Genomic DNA, 16,915 nt, shown 5'->3' on the forward strand with positions numbered 1-16,915 from the left:
AGACATGTAGGTCGGGGTGATGGTGAGACATGTAGGTCGGGGTGATGGTGAGACATGTAGGTCTGGGTGATGGTGAGACATGTAGGTTGGGGTGATGGTGAGACATGTAGGTCGGGGTGATGGTGAGACATGTAGGTTGGGGTGATGGTGAGACGTGTAGGTTGGGGTGATGGTGAGACATGTAGGTCTGGGTGATGGTGAGACATGTAGGTCTGGGTGATGGTGAGACATGTAGGTCGGGGTGATGGTGAGACGTGTAGGTCAGGGTGATGGTGAGACACGTAGGTCAGGGTGATGGTGAGACATAGAGACATATAGGTTGGGGTGATTGTGAGATGTGTAAGTCGGGGGATGGTGAGGCGTATAGGTCGGGTGGGAGACTCCCCAAACATATGGAAGAAGGTACTCTGGTCAGATGAGACTAAATTTGAGCTTTTTGGACATCATAGAAAACTCTATGTCCCGATGCAAACCCAACACCTCTCATCACCTCGAGAACACCACCCCCACAGTGAAGCATGGTGGGGGCAGCATCATGCTGTGGGGATGTTTTTCATTGGAAGGGACTGGGAAACTGGTCAGAATTGAAGGAATGATGGGTGGTGCTAAATACAGGGAAATTGTTGAGGGAAACCTGTTTCAGTCTTCCAGAGATTTGAGACTGGGACAGAGATTCACCTTCCAGCAGGACAATGTCCCTAAGCATACTGCTAAAGCAACACTCGAGTGGTTTAAGGGGAAACATTTAAATGTCTTGGAATGGCCTAGTCAAAGCCCAGACCTCAATCCAATTGAGAATCTGTGATACGACTTAAAGTTTGCTGTACACCAGCGGAACCCATCCAACTTGAAGGAGCTGGAGCAGTTTTGCTTTGAAGAATGGGCAAAAATCTCAGTGCTTATAGATACATACCCCAAGAGACTTGCAGCTGTAATTGCTGCAAAATGTGGCTCTACAAAGTATTGACTTTGGGGGGTGAATAGTTATGCACTCTCAAGTTTTCTCTTTTTGTCTTATTTATTGTTTGTTTCACAATAAAAAATATTTGTCATCTTCAAAGTGGTAGGGATGTTGTGTAAATCAAATGATACAAACCTCACAAAAATCCATTTTAATTCCAGGTTGTAAGGCAACAAAATGGAAAAAGTGTCAAGGGGGGTGAATACTTTCTCAAGCCACTGTAGGTCGGAGGTTGGTGAGATGTGTAGGTCGGAGGATGGTGAGATGTGTAGGTCGGAGGATGGTGAGATGTGTAGGTCGGAGGATGGTGAGATGTGTAGGTCGGGAGATGGTGAGACGTGTAGGTTGGGAGATGGTGAGACGTGTAGGTCAGAGGATGGTGAGATGTGTAGGTCGGAGGATGGTGAGATGTGTAGGTCGGAGGATGGTGAGATGTGTAGGTCAGAGGATGGTGAGATGTGTAGGTCGGAGGATGGTGAGATGTGTAGGTCGGAGGATGGTGAGATGTGTAGGTTGGGAGATGGTGAGACGTGTAGGTTGGGAGATGGTGAGACGTGTAGGTCAGAGGATGGTGAGATGTGTAGGTCGGAGGATGGTGAGATGTGTAGGTCGGAGGATGGTGAGATGTGTAGGTCGGAGGATGGTGAGATGTGTAGGTCGGAGGATGGTGAGATGTGTAGGTCGGGAGATGGTGAGACGTGTAGGTTGGGAGATGGTGAGACGTGTAGGTCAGAGGATGGTGAGACGTGTAGGTCAGAGGATGGTGAGATGTGTAGGTCGGGAGATGGTGAGACGTGTAGGTCGGAGGATGGTGAGACGTGTAGGTCAGAGGATGGTGAGACGTGTAGGTCGGGAGATGGTGAGACGTGTAGGTCAGAGGATGGTGAGACGTGTAGGTCGGAGGATGGTGAGACGTGTAGATCGGGAGATGGTGAGACGTGTAGGTCAGAGGATGGTGAGATGTGTAGGTCGGAGGATGGTGAGATGTGTAGGTCAGAGGATGGTGAGATGTGTAGGTCGGGAGATGGTGAGACGTGTAGGTCGGGAGATGGTGAGATGTGTAGGTCGGAGGATGGTGAGATGTGTAGGTCGGAGGATGGTGAGATGTGTAGGTCGGAGGATGGTGAGATGTGTAGGTCGGAGGATGGTGAGATGTGTAGGTCGGAGGATGGTGAGACGTGTAGGTCGGGAGATGGTGAGACGTGTAGGTCGGAGGATGGTGAGATGTGTAGGTCGGAGGATGGTGAGATGTGTAGGTCGGAGGATGGTGAGATGTGTAGGTCGGAGGATGGTGAGACGTGTAGGTCAGAGGATGGTGAGATGTGTAGGTCAGAAGATGGTGAGATGTGTAGGTCGGAGGATGGTGAGATGTGTAGGTCAGAAGATGGTGAGATGTGTAGGTCGGAGGATGGTGAGATGTGTAGGTCGGAGGATGGTGAGATGTGTAGGTCAGAAGATGGTGAGATGTGTAGGTTGGAGGATGGTGAGATGTGTAGGTCAGAAGATGGTGAGATGTGTAGGTCGGAGGATGGTGAGATGTGTAGGTCGGGGGATGGTGAGATGTGTAGGTCGGGAGATGGTGAGACGTGTAGGTCGGGAGATGGTGAGACGTGTAGGTCAGAAGATGGTGAGATGTGTAGGTCGGAGGATGGTGAGATGTGTAGGTCGGAGGATGGTGAGATGTGTAGGTCGGAGGATGGTGAGACGTGTAGGTCGGGAGATGGTGAGACGTGTAGGTCAGAGGATGGTGAGATGTGTAGGTCAGAAGATGGTGAGATGTGTAGGTCGGAGGATGGTGAGATGTGTAGGTCAGAAGATGGTGAGATGTGTAGGTCGGGAGATGGTGAGACGTGTAGGTCGGGAGATGGTGAGATGTGTAGGTCGGAGGATGGTGAGATGTGTAGGTCGGAGGATGGTGAGATGTGTAGGTCGGAGGATGGTGAGATGTGTAGGTCGGAGGATGGTGAGATGTGTAGGTCGGAGGATGGTGAGACGTGTAGGTCGGGAGATGGTGAGACGTGTAGGTCGGAGGATGGTGAGATGTGTAGGTCGGAGGATGGTGAGATGTGTAGGTCGGAGGATGGTGAGATGTGTAGGTCGGAGGATGGTGAGATGTGTAGGTCAGAGGATGGTGAGATGTGTAGGTCAGAAGATGGTGAGATGTGTAGGTCGGAGGATGGTGAGATGTGTAGGTCAGAAGATGGTGAGATGTGTAGGTCGGAGGATGGTGAGATGTGTAGGTCGGAGGATGGTGAGATGTGTAGGTCAGAAGATGGTGAGATGTGTAGGTCGGAGGATGGTGAGATGTGTAGGTCAGAAGATGGTGAGATGTGTAGGTCGGAGGATGGTGAGATGTGTAGGTCGGGGGATGGTGAGATGTGTAGGTCGGGAGATGGTGAGACGTGTAGGTCGGGAGATGGTGAGACGTGTAGGTCAGAAGATGGTGAGATGTGTAGGTCGGAGGATGGTGAGATGTGTAGGTCGGAGGATGGTGAGATGTGTAGGTCGGAGGATGGTGAGATGTGTAGGTCGGAGGATGGTGAGATGTGTAGGTCAGAAGATGGTGAGATGTGTAGGTCGGAGGATGGTGAGATGTGTAGGTCAGAAGATGGTGAGATGTGTAGGTCGGAGGATGGTGAGATGTGTAGGTCGGAGGATGGTGAGATGTGTAGGTCGGAGGATGGTGAGATGTGTAGGTCGGGAGATGGTGAGACGTGTAGGTCGGAGGATGGTGAGATGTGTAGGTCGGGGGATGGTGAGATGTGTAGGTCGGGAGATGGTGAGACGTGTAGGTCGGGAGATGGTGAGACGTGTAGGTCAGAGGATGGTGAGATGTGTAGGTCGGAGGATGGTGAGATGTGTAGGTCGGAGGATGGTGAGATGTGTAGGTCGGAGGATGGTGAGATGTGTAGGTCGGAGGATGGTGAGATGTGTAGGTCGGGAAATGGTGAGACGTGTAGGTTGGGAGATGGTGAGACGTGTAGGTCAGAGGATGGTGAGATGTGTAGGGCGGAGGATGGTGAGATGTGTAGGTCGGAGGATGGTGAGATGTGTAGGTCGGAGGATGGTGAGATGTGTAGGTCGGAGGATGGTGAGATGTGTAGGTCGGAGGATGGTGAGATGTGTAGGTCGGGAGATGGTGAGACGTGTAGGTTGGGAGATGGTGAGACGTGTAGGTCAGAGGATGGTGAGATGTGTAGGTCGGAGGATGGTGAGATGTGTAGGTCGGAGGATGGTGAGATGTGTAGGTCGGAGGATGGTGAGATGTGTAGGTCGGAGGATGGTGAGATGTGTAGGTCGGAGGATGGTGAGATGTGTAGGTTGGGAGATGGTGAGACGTGTAGGTTGGGAGATGGTGAGACGTGTAGGTCAGAGGATGGTGAGACGTGTAGGTCAGAGGATGGTGAGATGTGTAGGTCGGGAGATGGTGAGACGTGTAGGTCGGAGGATGGTGAGACGTGTAGGTCAGAGGATGGTGAGACGTGTAGGTCGGGAGATGGTGAGACGTGTAGGTCGGAGGATGGTGAGACGTGTAGGTCGGAGGATGGTGAGACGTGTAGGTCAGAGGATGGTGAGATGTGTAGGTCGGAGGATGGTGAGATGTGTAGGTCGGGAGATGGTGAGATGTGTAGGTCGGAGGATGGTGAGATGTGTAGGTCAGAGGATGGTGAGATGTGTAGGTCGGGAGATGGTGAGACGTGTAGGTCGGGAGATGGTGAGATGTGTAGGTCGGAGGATGGTGAGATGTGTAGGTCGGAGGATGGTGAGATGTGTAGGTCGGAGGATGGTGAGATGTGTAGGTCGGAGGATGGTGAGATGTGTAGCTCGGAGGATGGTGAGACGTGTAGGTCGGGAGATGGTGAGACGTGTAGGTTGGAGGATGGTGAGATGTGTAGGTCGGAGGATGGTGAGATGTGTAGGTCGGAGGATGGTGAGATGTGTAGGTCGGAGGATGGTGAGACGTGTAGGTCGGGAGATGGTGAGACGTGTAGGTCAGAGGATGGTGAGATGTGTAGGTCAGAAGATGGTGAGATGTGTAGGTCGGAGGATGGTGAGATGTGTAGGTCAGAAGATGGTGAGATGTGTAGGTCGGAGGATGGTGAGATGTGTAGGTCGGAGGATGGTGAGATGTGTAGGTCGGAGGATGGTGAGATGTGTAGGTCGGAGGATGGTGAGATGTGTAGGTCGGGAGATGGTGAGATGTGTAGGTCGGAGGATGGTGAGATGTGTAGGTCGGAGGATGGTGAGATGTGTAGGTCGGAGGATGGTGAGACGTGTAGGTCGGAGGATGGTGAGGTGTGTAGGTCGGGAGATGGTGAGACGTGTAGGTCAGAGGATGGTGAGATGTGTAGGTCGGGAGATGGTGAGATGTGTAGGTCGGGAGATGGTGAGATGTGTAGGTCGGGAGATGGTGAGACGTGTAGGTCGGAGGATGGTGAGAAGTGTAGGTCGGAGGATGGTGAGACGTGTAGGTCAGAAGATGGTGAGATGTGTAGGTCAGAGGATGGTGAGATGTGTAGGTCGGAGGATGGTGAGACGTGTAGGTCGGGAGATGGTGAGACGTGTAGGTCAGAGGATGGTGAGACGTGTAGGTCGGAGGATGGTGAGACGTGTAGGTCAGAGGATGGTGAGATGTGTAGGTCGGAGGATGGTGAGATGTGTAGGTCGGAGGATGGTGAGATGTGTAGGTCGGGAGATGGTGAGACGTGTAGGTCGGGAGATGGTGAGGCGTGTAGGTCGGGAGATGGTGAGGCGTGTAGGTCGGGAGATGGTGAGACGTGTAGGTCAGAGGATGGTGAGACGTGTAGGTCAGAGGATGGTGAGATGTGTAGGTCGGAGGATGGTGAGATGTGTAGGTCGGAGGATGGTGAGATGTGTAGGTCGGAGGATGGTGAGATGTGTAGGTCGGAGGATGGTGAGACGTGTAGGTCAGAGGATGGTGAGATGTGTAGGTCGGAGGATGGTGTAGGTCGGAGGATGGTGAGACGTGTAGGTCAGAGGATGGTGAGACGTGTAGGTCGGGAGATGGTGAGATGTGTAGGTCGGAGGATGGTGAGATGTGTAGGTCGGGAGATGGTGAGACGTGTAGGTCGGGAGATGGTGAGACGTGTCCACTACTGTTCAAAAGTTTGGGGCCACATAGAAATGTCCTTGTTTTTGAAAGAAAAGCACATTTTTTGTCCATTAAAACAACATCAAATTGATCAGAAATACAGTGTCGACATTGTTAATGTTGTAAATCACTGTTGTAGCTGGAAATGGCTGATTATTTAATGGAATATATAGGCGTTCAGAGGCCCATTATCAGCAACCATCACTCCTGTGTTCCAATGGCACGTTGTGTTCGCTAATCCAAGTTTATAATTTTAAAAGGCCAATTGATCATTTTAAAATCCTTTTGCAATTATGTTAGCACAGCTGAAAGCTGTTGTTCTGATTAAAGAGGCAATAAAACTGGCCTTCTTTAGACTAGTTTAATATCTGGAGCATCTGGGTTTGATTACAGGCTCCAAATCTTTCTTCTGAAACTCGTCAGTCTATTCTTGTTCTGAGAAATGAAGGCTATTCCATGTGAGAAATTGTCAAGAAACTGAAGATCTCGTACAATGCTGTGTACTACTCCCTTCACAGAACAGTGCAAACTGGCTCTAACCAGAATAGAGTGGGAGGCCCCGGTGCACAACTGAGCAAGAGTACAAGTACATTAGAGTGTCTAGTTTGAGAAACAGACACCTCACAACTGGCAGCTTCATTAAATAGTACCTGCAAAACACCAGTCTCAACATCAACAATGAAGAGGCGACTCTGGGATGCTGGCCTTCTAGGCAGAGTTGCAATGAAATGCCATATCAATTCAATTCAATTCAATTCAAGGGCTTTATTGGCATGGGAAACATGTGTTAACATTGCCAAAGCAAGTGAGGTAGACAACATACAAAGTGAATATATAAAGTGAAAAACAACAAAAATTAACAGTAAACATTACACATACAGAAGTTTCAAAACAGTAAAGACATTACAAATGTCATATTATATATATATATATATATATATATATATATATATATATATATATATATATATATATATATATATATATATATATACAGTGTTTTAACTATGTACAGATGGTTAAAGGACACAAGATAAAATAAATAAGCATAAATATGGGTTGTATTTACAATGGTGTTTGTTCTTCACTGGTTGCCCTTTTCTCGTGGCAACAGGTCACAAATCTTGCTGCTGTGACATCACACTGTGGTATTTCACCCAGTAGATAGGAAGTGCAGCTCAGTTTCCACCTCATTTTGTGGGCAGTGAGCACATAGCCTGTCTTCTCTTGAGAGCCATGTCTGCCTACGGCGGCCTTTCTCAATAGCAAGGCTATGCTCACTGAGTCTGTACATAGTCAAAGCTTTCCTTAATTTTGGGTCAGTCACAGTGGTCAGGTATTCTGCCACTGTGTACTCTCTGTGTAGGGCCAAATAGCATTCTAGTTTGCTCTGATTTTTTGTTAATTCTTTCCAATGTGTCAAGTAATTATCTTTTTGTTTTCTCATGATTTGGTTGGGTCTAATTGTGCTGTTGTCCTGGGGCTCTGTAGGGTGTGTTTGTGTTTGTGAACAGAGCCCCAGGACCAGCTTGCTTAGGGGACTCTTCTCCAGGTTCATCTCTCTGTAGGTGATGGCTTTGTTATGGAAGGTTTGTGAATCGCTTCCTTTTAGGTGGTTGTAGAATTATCTCCGACTGGCCAATAAAAACAAAAGACTAAGATGGGCAAAAGAACATAGACACTGGACAGAGGAACTCTGCCTAGAAGGCCAGCATCCTGGAGTCGCCTCTTCACTTTTGATGTTGAGACTGGTGTTTTGTGGGTACTATTTAATGAAGCTGCCAGTTGAGGACTGGGGATAGGGGGATAGGGTGTCAGACAACATTTCTCCCTGTGTTAAAGAACAAGAATAAGAATCCTGTGCTAATGCGCTTAGCCTGGATTCAGAAATGTTAGTTCTAGATTTGTCATTCTCATTGAAAGCAAGTCTAAGAAGTCTCTATTTCTATGCTTCCCGTTTTGGGGGTCTTTTACTTTCGGTTTTCTACACCAGCTTCAAACAGCTGAAAGAAAATACAACATTTTTGTTTATGGAAAATATATTTCACAGCGGTTTAAATGGTACAATGATTTTCTACACTCTACTTGCTTGTTTTGTCACATAAACTGAAATTAGTCGAACTATTCTAATTTTAGCATCCAGGAAATAGCGAAGCGATTTCTGCATAGTGCACCTTTAACATGGCAAGCCTCTCCTAACTACCATATGAAACATCTCTGATCACTCCTATTGATCACAGATCCCAATCTTTATTAGAAATATATTTTAACCCCCTTTTCGTGATATCCAATTGGTAGTTACATACAGCCTGTCTCATCGCTGCACCTCCTGTATGACCTCGGGAGAAATGAAGGTCGAGAGCCGTGCCTCCTCCAAATTACAACCCAACCAAGCCGCACTGCTTCTTGACCCAACACCCGCTTAACCCGGAAACCAGCAGCACCAATGTGGCAGAGGAAACACCACTAATGCGCGATGGGACAAGAACATCCCTGCCGGCCAATCCCTCCCCTAACCCGGGTGACGCTGGGACAATTGTGCGCCTTCCCATGGGTCTCCCAGTTGCGGCCGGCTGCGACACAGCCTGGACTCGAACCCAGAATCTCTAGTGGCACAGCTAGCACTGTGATGCAGTGTCTTAGACCACTGCGCCACTCGGGAGGCTCTCAGATCCGGTTCATCTAGCTCCAACAGATTAGGATGAATTAGTTACCACTGATCTGAGGTCAACTTGGTGTTTTTCTCTGGATGGTTGAGGTTAGGATTTAGGAAGGCTGAGCAGATCATAGGTCTGTGCCTAAGGGCAACTTCTACCCGGGGTGCCATAGCTAGCTAGATCCCTCCAGAGTTACTTTGATAAGAACGGCTATTATCACCATTCATCAGACACACACTGATGAGTCATGTGCCTATCAGTTTTCTGAGGCGGAGTTGGCTGACGGAAACAGAGTGATATTGATATTTAAATATTTATGTGATGTTAAACACTACAATCAGATCAGAGCAGAGCAGCTTTTATTGATCTGAGTGGGTCTCTATAGTCAACACACACGCCAATGAAAAACACCCATATGGAGAGTACAAACCACACACAGTCCGTACATATCCCCACACACACCATCGGTCACCTTCTCAGAAGTTGAGCTCTTTGCCGACAAGCTGCTGCAGATCAGAGGGGCAGAACGGCAGGAAGTAGACAATCTCATTGATCCGCCCCAGAAACTCGTCTCTCCGGAAATGGGCCTGGGAAGCGAAACAATGAATTCATCAATTCGAGATTTTCAAAACAGCGGCTCAACTAATCCATCTCACTGCAGAGATGCTGTGATTGGGTATAGGACAAGGGGGTGAGGAGTTACCTTCAGTATGGGGCGAATCACAGCACCCTTAAACTGCCTGGAGATGGTGACATCACTCTTCTGAACCTCATCTGGAGAGAAGGAGCAATTAACAACTGTTTAGTGTGTGTGTGTGTGTGTGTCACCCAGGTTGTCGGCCAGTTTCCTGCGGCTGAGCTCCTGGGCCTCCATGCTGGGCGATGTCGTCACTGGCCACGCTCAAGGTTATGATGAAGATGGTGTCCTTACACTAAATGGTCTTCCCCTTCCCATCTGTAAGACGGCCCTGAGAGAGAGAGAGAGAGTGAGAGAGGTGAAAAGGAGGAGATTGAGAACGAATTATGATAACAGGTAAAACTGAGGTAGATGGGGATATTGATATGAAGATGATGTCAGATAACTACTTCCTCTGATACAACAAAAAAATGTTTTGGGGCCTTTTGGGAACAGTGAGAGGTTTCTTCCTTCAGATGCTGCATGTGTCTGTGTTTCTGTGAGAACCTGGACACATCTCCTTGAATTGAATTGTGGGAGATGAGAAGTAGGCTCAGTCAATACAGGGTTAAACGGTTTATGACAGCGACTGGGAAGCTGACCCAAACGATGACAGTAGAAAATCAAGACAAGCCCTCACCTACAGTAGATAGATAATGTATCCCAGCCCAATGACCTTCCTGATTTTGGGAATATGAAGTCTCTTCCTGGTTGTGGGAATATGAAGTCTCTTCCTGGTTGTGGGAATATGAAGTCTCTTCCTGGTTGTGGGAATATGAAGTCTCTTCCTGGTTGTGGGAATATGAAGTCTCTTCCTGGTTGTGGGAATATGAAGTCTCTTCCTGGTTGTGGGAATATGAAGTCTCCTCCTGGTTGTGGGAATATGAAGTCTCTTCCTGGTTGTGGGAATATGAAGTCTCCTCCTGGTTGTGGGAATATGAAGTCTCTTCCTGGTTGTGGGAATATGAAGTCTCTTCCTGGTTGTGGGAATATGAAGTCTCTTCCTGGTTGTGGGAATATGAAGTCTCTTCCTGGTTTTGGGAAAGTGGTGTTGATGATATCATACCTCGTGCTTCTCCTGGAATTCGGACATGTCCATACAGATGAATCCCTGAGAACAGAAGGCGATCACTAATGATCACTATTGCTGATACCATGTGATTTTAGCTGTGTTGATGAGTGAACGTGTGTGACTGTAACACAGACCTTTTTCAGGTCGTTGTCCATATAACGAGCCACCTGTTTGTCCAGCTCAGTCTTACCTGTGGGAAGAGGAGAGCAGTGACCAATCAGAGTGCAGTATGGACAGAGCGTTGAACATCAATGATTTGACGAAAATCCACTTTCAACCAAGCCTCTGAACATTCTTAAGATGATCTCACATGATTCTAAATGGAATATCTGAACATTCTAAAGATGATCTCACATGATTCTAAATGGAACCTCTGAACATGCTAAAGATGATTTCACATGAACATTGTAATGATGATCTGGGTAGAATCTCAGGTAGATCTCTGAGCTGATGATAGGCTATGAGGGGTTGGCCCTGCTATCTGATTGGTGGATCAATAACCATTTTTCCTATATCAGAAGGCACAGATGAGTCACAGGGGGTTTGGTTGATAATAGTTTTGGCAGAACCTTCAATCATCTTTCTTTCTCTCTTTCTATCTCATCATTTCTCCCTGTATTTCTCTGTCTGTCAGGGATAATGGTTGGCAGTAAAATATTCCTCTTCTAAATGTTCATCTCCATATGGATGCTGTGTGCATTATATTCATATGGATGCTGTGTGCATTATATTCATATGGATGGTGTGAGCGTAATATCTCCAGACAGAGAGATGGGGACTTGCTGTGTTAAATATTCATGTCTCCTGGCCACTGTCGCTGGAGGCAGAGAGAATATGAACACTGTCTCCCTCCATCTATCTCCCAGCCCTGTCATATCTCTCTCACACACACACACACACACACACACACACACACACACACACACACACACACACACACACACACACACACACACACACACACACACACACACACACACACACACACACACACACACATCCCTCAACCCTGTCATATCTCTCTCTCTCTCTCACACACACACACACACACACACACACACACACACACACACACACACACACACACACACACACACACACACACACACACACACACACACACACACACACACACACACACACACACACACACACACACACACACACACACACCTATCCCTCAACCCTGTCATATCTCTCTCTCTCTCTCTCTCACACACACACACACACACACACACACACACACACACACACACACACACACACACACACACACACACACACACACACACACACACACACACACACACACACACACACACACACACACACCTATCCCTCATCCCTGTCATATCTCTCTCTCTCACACACACACACACGCACGCACGCACGCACACCTATCACTCAACCCTGTCATATCTTACCCAAAACAACTGCTGCTGACTCTCTCTCTCTCTGTGTGCTTGTGTTTTTCCCCAGTGGGGTGTGTGTGTGAGTGTGTGTGTGTGTGTGTGTGTGTGTGTGTGTGTGTGTGTGTGTGTGTGTGTGTGTGTGTGTGTGTGTGTGTGTGTGTGTGTGTGTGTGTGTGTGTGTGTGTGTGTGTGTGTGTGTGTGTGTGTGTGTGTTGGAATGAGTGTAGTTCTATAGGGCTGTGGTTGAGTCAGAGTGGTCAGTAGAGGTCAGCTGTGGAGTCATAGCATGGTTGCCAGATCTGTTTGTACACGGCATGACAACCAACGGCAGAGGAATAGGCTAAAACACAAACAGATCTGGCAACAAGGCTATTGTAAATAACATTTTGTAGGCTACTTATGATGTAACTGTTGGCTACATACGATGATCCTTGATAACCATTCATGCTTTTGTATATACTGTTGATATATGTAAATTGACCAATGACATCATGCCACAGCTGGTCATGATTACAATCACCTGCGTGTGTCCAATAGAACCCTAATGAAACCTATATATATATATATATATATATATATATATATATATATATATATATATATATATATATATATATATATATATATATATACTAGTGATCGGCAGTATTTGACATGAAACCTACAGTGGGGCAAAAAAGTATTTAGTCAGCCACCAATTGTGCAACTTCTCCCACTTAAAAATATGAGAGAGGGCTGTAATTTTCATCATAGGTACACTTCAACTATGACAGACAAAATGAGAAAAAAAATCTAGAAAATCACATTGTAGTATTTTTAATGAATTTATTTGCAAATTATGGTGGAAAATAAGTATTTGGTCACCTACAAACAAGCAAGATTTCTGGCTCTCACAGACCTGTCACTTCTTCTTTAAGAGGCTCCTCTGTCCTCCACTCGTTACCTGTATTAATGGCACCTGTTTGAACTTGTTATCAGTATAAAAGACACCTGTCCACAACCTCAAACAGTCATACTCCAAACTCCACTATGGCCAAGACCAAAGAGCTGTCAAAGGACACCAGAAACAAAATTGTAGATCTGCACCAGGCTGGGAAGACTGAATCTGCAGCTTGGTTTGAAGAAATAAACTGAGGGAGCAAGTATTAGGAAACGGAAGACATACAAGACCACTGATAATCTCCCTCGATCTGGGGCTCCACGCAAGATCTCACCCTGTGGGGTCAAAATGATCACAAGAACGGTGAACAAAAAGCCCAGAACCACACGGGGGGACCTAGTGAATGACCTGCAGAGAGCTGGGACCAAAGTAACAAAGCCTACCATCAGTAACACACTACGCCGCCAGGGACTCAAATCCTGCAGTGCCAGACGTGTCCCCCTGCTTAAGCCAGTACATGTCCAGGCCCGTCTGAAGTTTGCTAGAGAGCATTTGGATGATCCAGAAGAAGATTGGGAGAATGTCATATGGTCAGCTGAAACCAAAATATAACTTTTTGGTAAAACTCAACTCGTCGTGTTTGGAGGACAAAGAATGCTGTGTTGCATCCAAAGCACACCATACCTACTGTGAAGCATGGGGGTGGAAACATCATGCTTTGGGGCTGTTTTTCTGCAAAGGGACCAGGACGACTGAGCCGTGTAAAGGAAAGAATGAATGGGGCCATGAATCGTGAGATTTTGAGTGAAAACCTCCTTCCATCAGCAAGGGCATTGAAGATGAAACGTGGCTGGGTCTTTCAGCATGACCATGATCCCAAACACACCGCCCGGGCAACGACGGAGTGGCTTCGTAAGAAGCATTTCAAGGTCCTGGCGTGGCCTAGCCAGTCTCCAGATCTCAACCCCATAGAAAATCTTTGGAGGGAGTTGAAAGTCTGTGTTGCCCAGCAACAGCCCCAAAACATCACTGCTTTAGAGGAGATCTGCATGGAGGAATGGGCCAAAATACCAGCAACAGTGTGAAAACCTTGTGAAGACTTCCAGAAAACATTTGACCTCTGTCATTGCCAACAAAGGGTATATAACAAAGTATTGAGATAAACTTTTGTTATTGACCAAATACTTATTTTCCACCATAATTTGCAAATAAATTCATAAAGAAACATTTTGTCTGTCATAGTTGAAGTGTACCTATGATAAATTACAGGCCTCTCATCTTTTTAAGTGGGAGAACTTGCACAATTGGTGGCTGACTAAATACTTTTTTGCCCCACTGTATATATCGTGTATACTGGTGACATGCAGTGTTTGGCATTATATACATACAGTTGATGTAGGAAGTTTACATACACCTTCTCGGGGTCCTTCTGTAGCTCAGTTGGTAGAGCATGGCGCTTGTAACGCCAGGGTAGTGGGTTCGATCCCCGGGACCACCCATACGTAGAATGTATGCACACATGACTGTAAGTCGCTTTGGATAAAAGCGTCTGCTAAATGGCATATATTATTATATTATAAATACATTTAAACTCAGTTTTTCACAATTCCTGACATTTAATCCTAGTAAATATTCCCTGTTTTAGGTCAGTTAGGATCACCACTTTATTTTAAGAATGTGAAATGTCAAAATAATAGTAGAAAGAAGGATTTATTTCAGCTTTTATTTATTTCATCACATTCCCAGTGGGTCAGGAGTTTACATACACTCAATTAGTATTTGGTAGCATTGCCTTTACATTGTTTAACTTGGGTCAAACAAGCTCAAGACATCAGTCAGGAAGTTAAAGCTTGGTTGCATATGGGTCTTCCAAATGGACAATGACCCCAAGCATACTTCCAAAGTTTCTTCAAAATGGCTTAAGGACAACAAAGTCAAGGTATTGGAATGGCCATCACAAAGCCCTGACCTCAATCCTATAGAATATTTGTGGGCAGAACTGAAAAAGTGTGAGAGCAAGGAGGCCTACAAACCTGACTCGGTTACACCAGCTCTGTCAGGAGGAATGGGCCAAAATTCACCCAACTTATTGTGGGAAGCTTGTGGATGGCTACCTGAAATGTTTGACCGAATTTAAACCATTTAAAGGCAATGCTACTAAATACTAATTGAATATATGTAAACTTCTGACCCACTGGGAATGTGATGAAAGAAATAAAAGCTGATATTAATCATTTTTTAAATAAAGTGGTGATCCAAACTGACCTAAGACAGGGAATTTTTGAAAAACTGAGTTGAAATGTACTTGGCTAAGGTGTATGTAAACTTCTGACTTCAACTGTATACACTGGTGACCTGCAGTGTTTAATAGGAAACCCTGATGAACAGAGCTTGCTGTGTAAACGTTGGTGAATAAATGATTGTATTGGAGCTACTAAAGTGTGGCTTCTCCTGATCTTTTAACCAGGATACTGCTATAGAGAGGCTCCATGACATCACAGCTGAGTGGTACAAATGAGTGGAACGAAGGATGAAGAGAGAGGGATGAAAAGAGGAGTTACCGATTCCAGAGGAGCCTAGGAAGAGGATGACAAGGGGATGTTCTTCATCATTCCATCCATTCTCCTACCTCCTGATCGCTGTAGACAGAGAGAGAGAGAGGGAGAGGGAGAGAGAGGGAGAGAGAGAGGGAGAGGGAGAGGGAGAGAGAGGAAGAGAGAGAGAGAGGGAGAGGGAGAGAGAAGAGAGAGAGAGAGAGAGAGGAAGAGAGAGAGAGAGAGAGAGAGAGAGAGAGAGAGAGGGAGAGGAGAGGGAGAGAGAGGGAGAGAGAGAGAGAGGAGAGAGAGAGAGAGAGAGAGAGAGAGAGAGAGAGAGAGAGAGAGCGAGAGAGAGAGGAGATATAGATGCTAGAGAGAGAAATAGAGGGACAAAGGGAGGGGTTGCAGAGGAAGTATGATAAAGGAGGTAGTGTGAGGGAAGAGAGCAGGATCAGGAGCACTTGGTGGAAAGAGAGAGCAGAGCAGAGAAAGAGGGAGAGCGAGAGAGCAGAACAGAGACCTCTAAAGTTGTATCCATCAATGCCTGGGGAGGGAGGGGGATAATTATTGAAGGCTATCCTCCCCACTCCCTCTCCTCCCCCTCTCTCAGTCAGTAGGGCCATTAGCCAGAGGTAATCATGTTAGCCTCCCCGGCGCGGCCAAAGCTAAATCAGGTTAGCATGGATCTGAGCCTCTCTCTCTCTAACACACACCTCGCCCACGGAGGAGAGCCTTGCCTACCTTACTCCACCATTACCCCAGCAACCAAACACACACTCACACACCGACTCACCCCCTGGGCGGAAGGGAGGAAGGAGGCACGATGGGTGAGGGAGGGGGCAGGAGTGAGTGAGAGAGGAGAAAGAGAAGAGAAATAACAGACAGGGAAGTTGGGTACCAGCTGCCGGAAACCCACCGAGACGTTACAATACATGTCTTCATATCTCAGAGGAGGCTGCAGTGTCTCAACAACCACCGAATGAGTTGTGTGTGTGTGTCCACTCTGTGACAGAGAAACCCATTGATCCATCTCCTGCTGTCGTAACAGCACACTCCACCCGTCAAAGTACCAGCAACATGACATGATTCTCACTAGTACACAGATAGAGGGACTGAACGATAGATGAAGAGATAGAAAGAGAGGAAGAGACGGAGAGATGAGTGGAGAGATTAAGGAGGTTGAGTTAGCGTTCATGGAGGTATAGTTAGAAGGGGAGATGGGAGTTGAGGAAAATAAGAGACAGAAGGAGAGAAGGAGAGTTGGTAGAGAAATGGAGAGATGGATTGAGAGAGTGAGAGATGAGAGGTGGTAGAGAGATGGAGAGATGGAGAGATGGATTGAGAGAGTGAGAGATGAGAGGTGATGGAGAGATGGATTGAGAGAGTGAGAGATGGTGATGGAGAGATGGATTGAGAGATGAGAGGTGGTAGAGAGATGGCGAGATGGATTGAGAGAATGAGAGATGAGAGGTGGTAGAGAGATGGATTGAGAGAATGAGAGATGAGAGATGGAGAGATGGATTGAGAGAATGAGAGATGAGAGGTGTTAGAGAAGGATTGAAACAATGAGAGATGAGAGATGGAGAGATGGATTGAGAGAATGAGAG

General features: G+C 46.8%; 1 pseudogene; it reads right to left on the reverse strand.

Annotated features, from left to right (window-relative positions):
- Positions 1-16,915, reverse strand: part of LOC118377491 (caseinolytic peptidase B protein homolog) — a 61,773-nt pseudogene that overhangs the window by 7,480 nt on the left and 37,378 nt on the right.

Source organism: Oncorhynchus keta, chromosome 18, assembly GCF_023373465.1.
Source record: "Oncorhynchus keta strain PuntledgeMale-10-30-2019 chromosome 18, Oket_V2, whole genome shotgun sequence".
NCBI classification, from domain to species: Eukaryota; Metazoa; Chordata; class Actinopteri; order Salmoniformes; family Salmonidae; genus Oncorhynchus; species Oncorhynchus keta.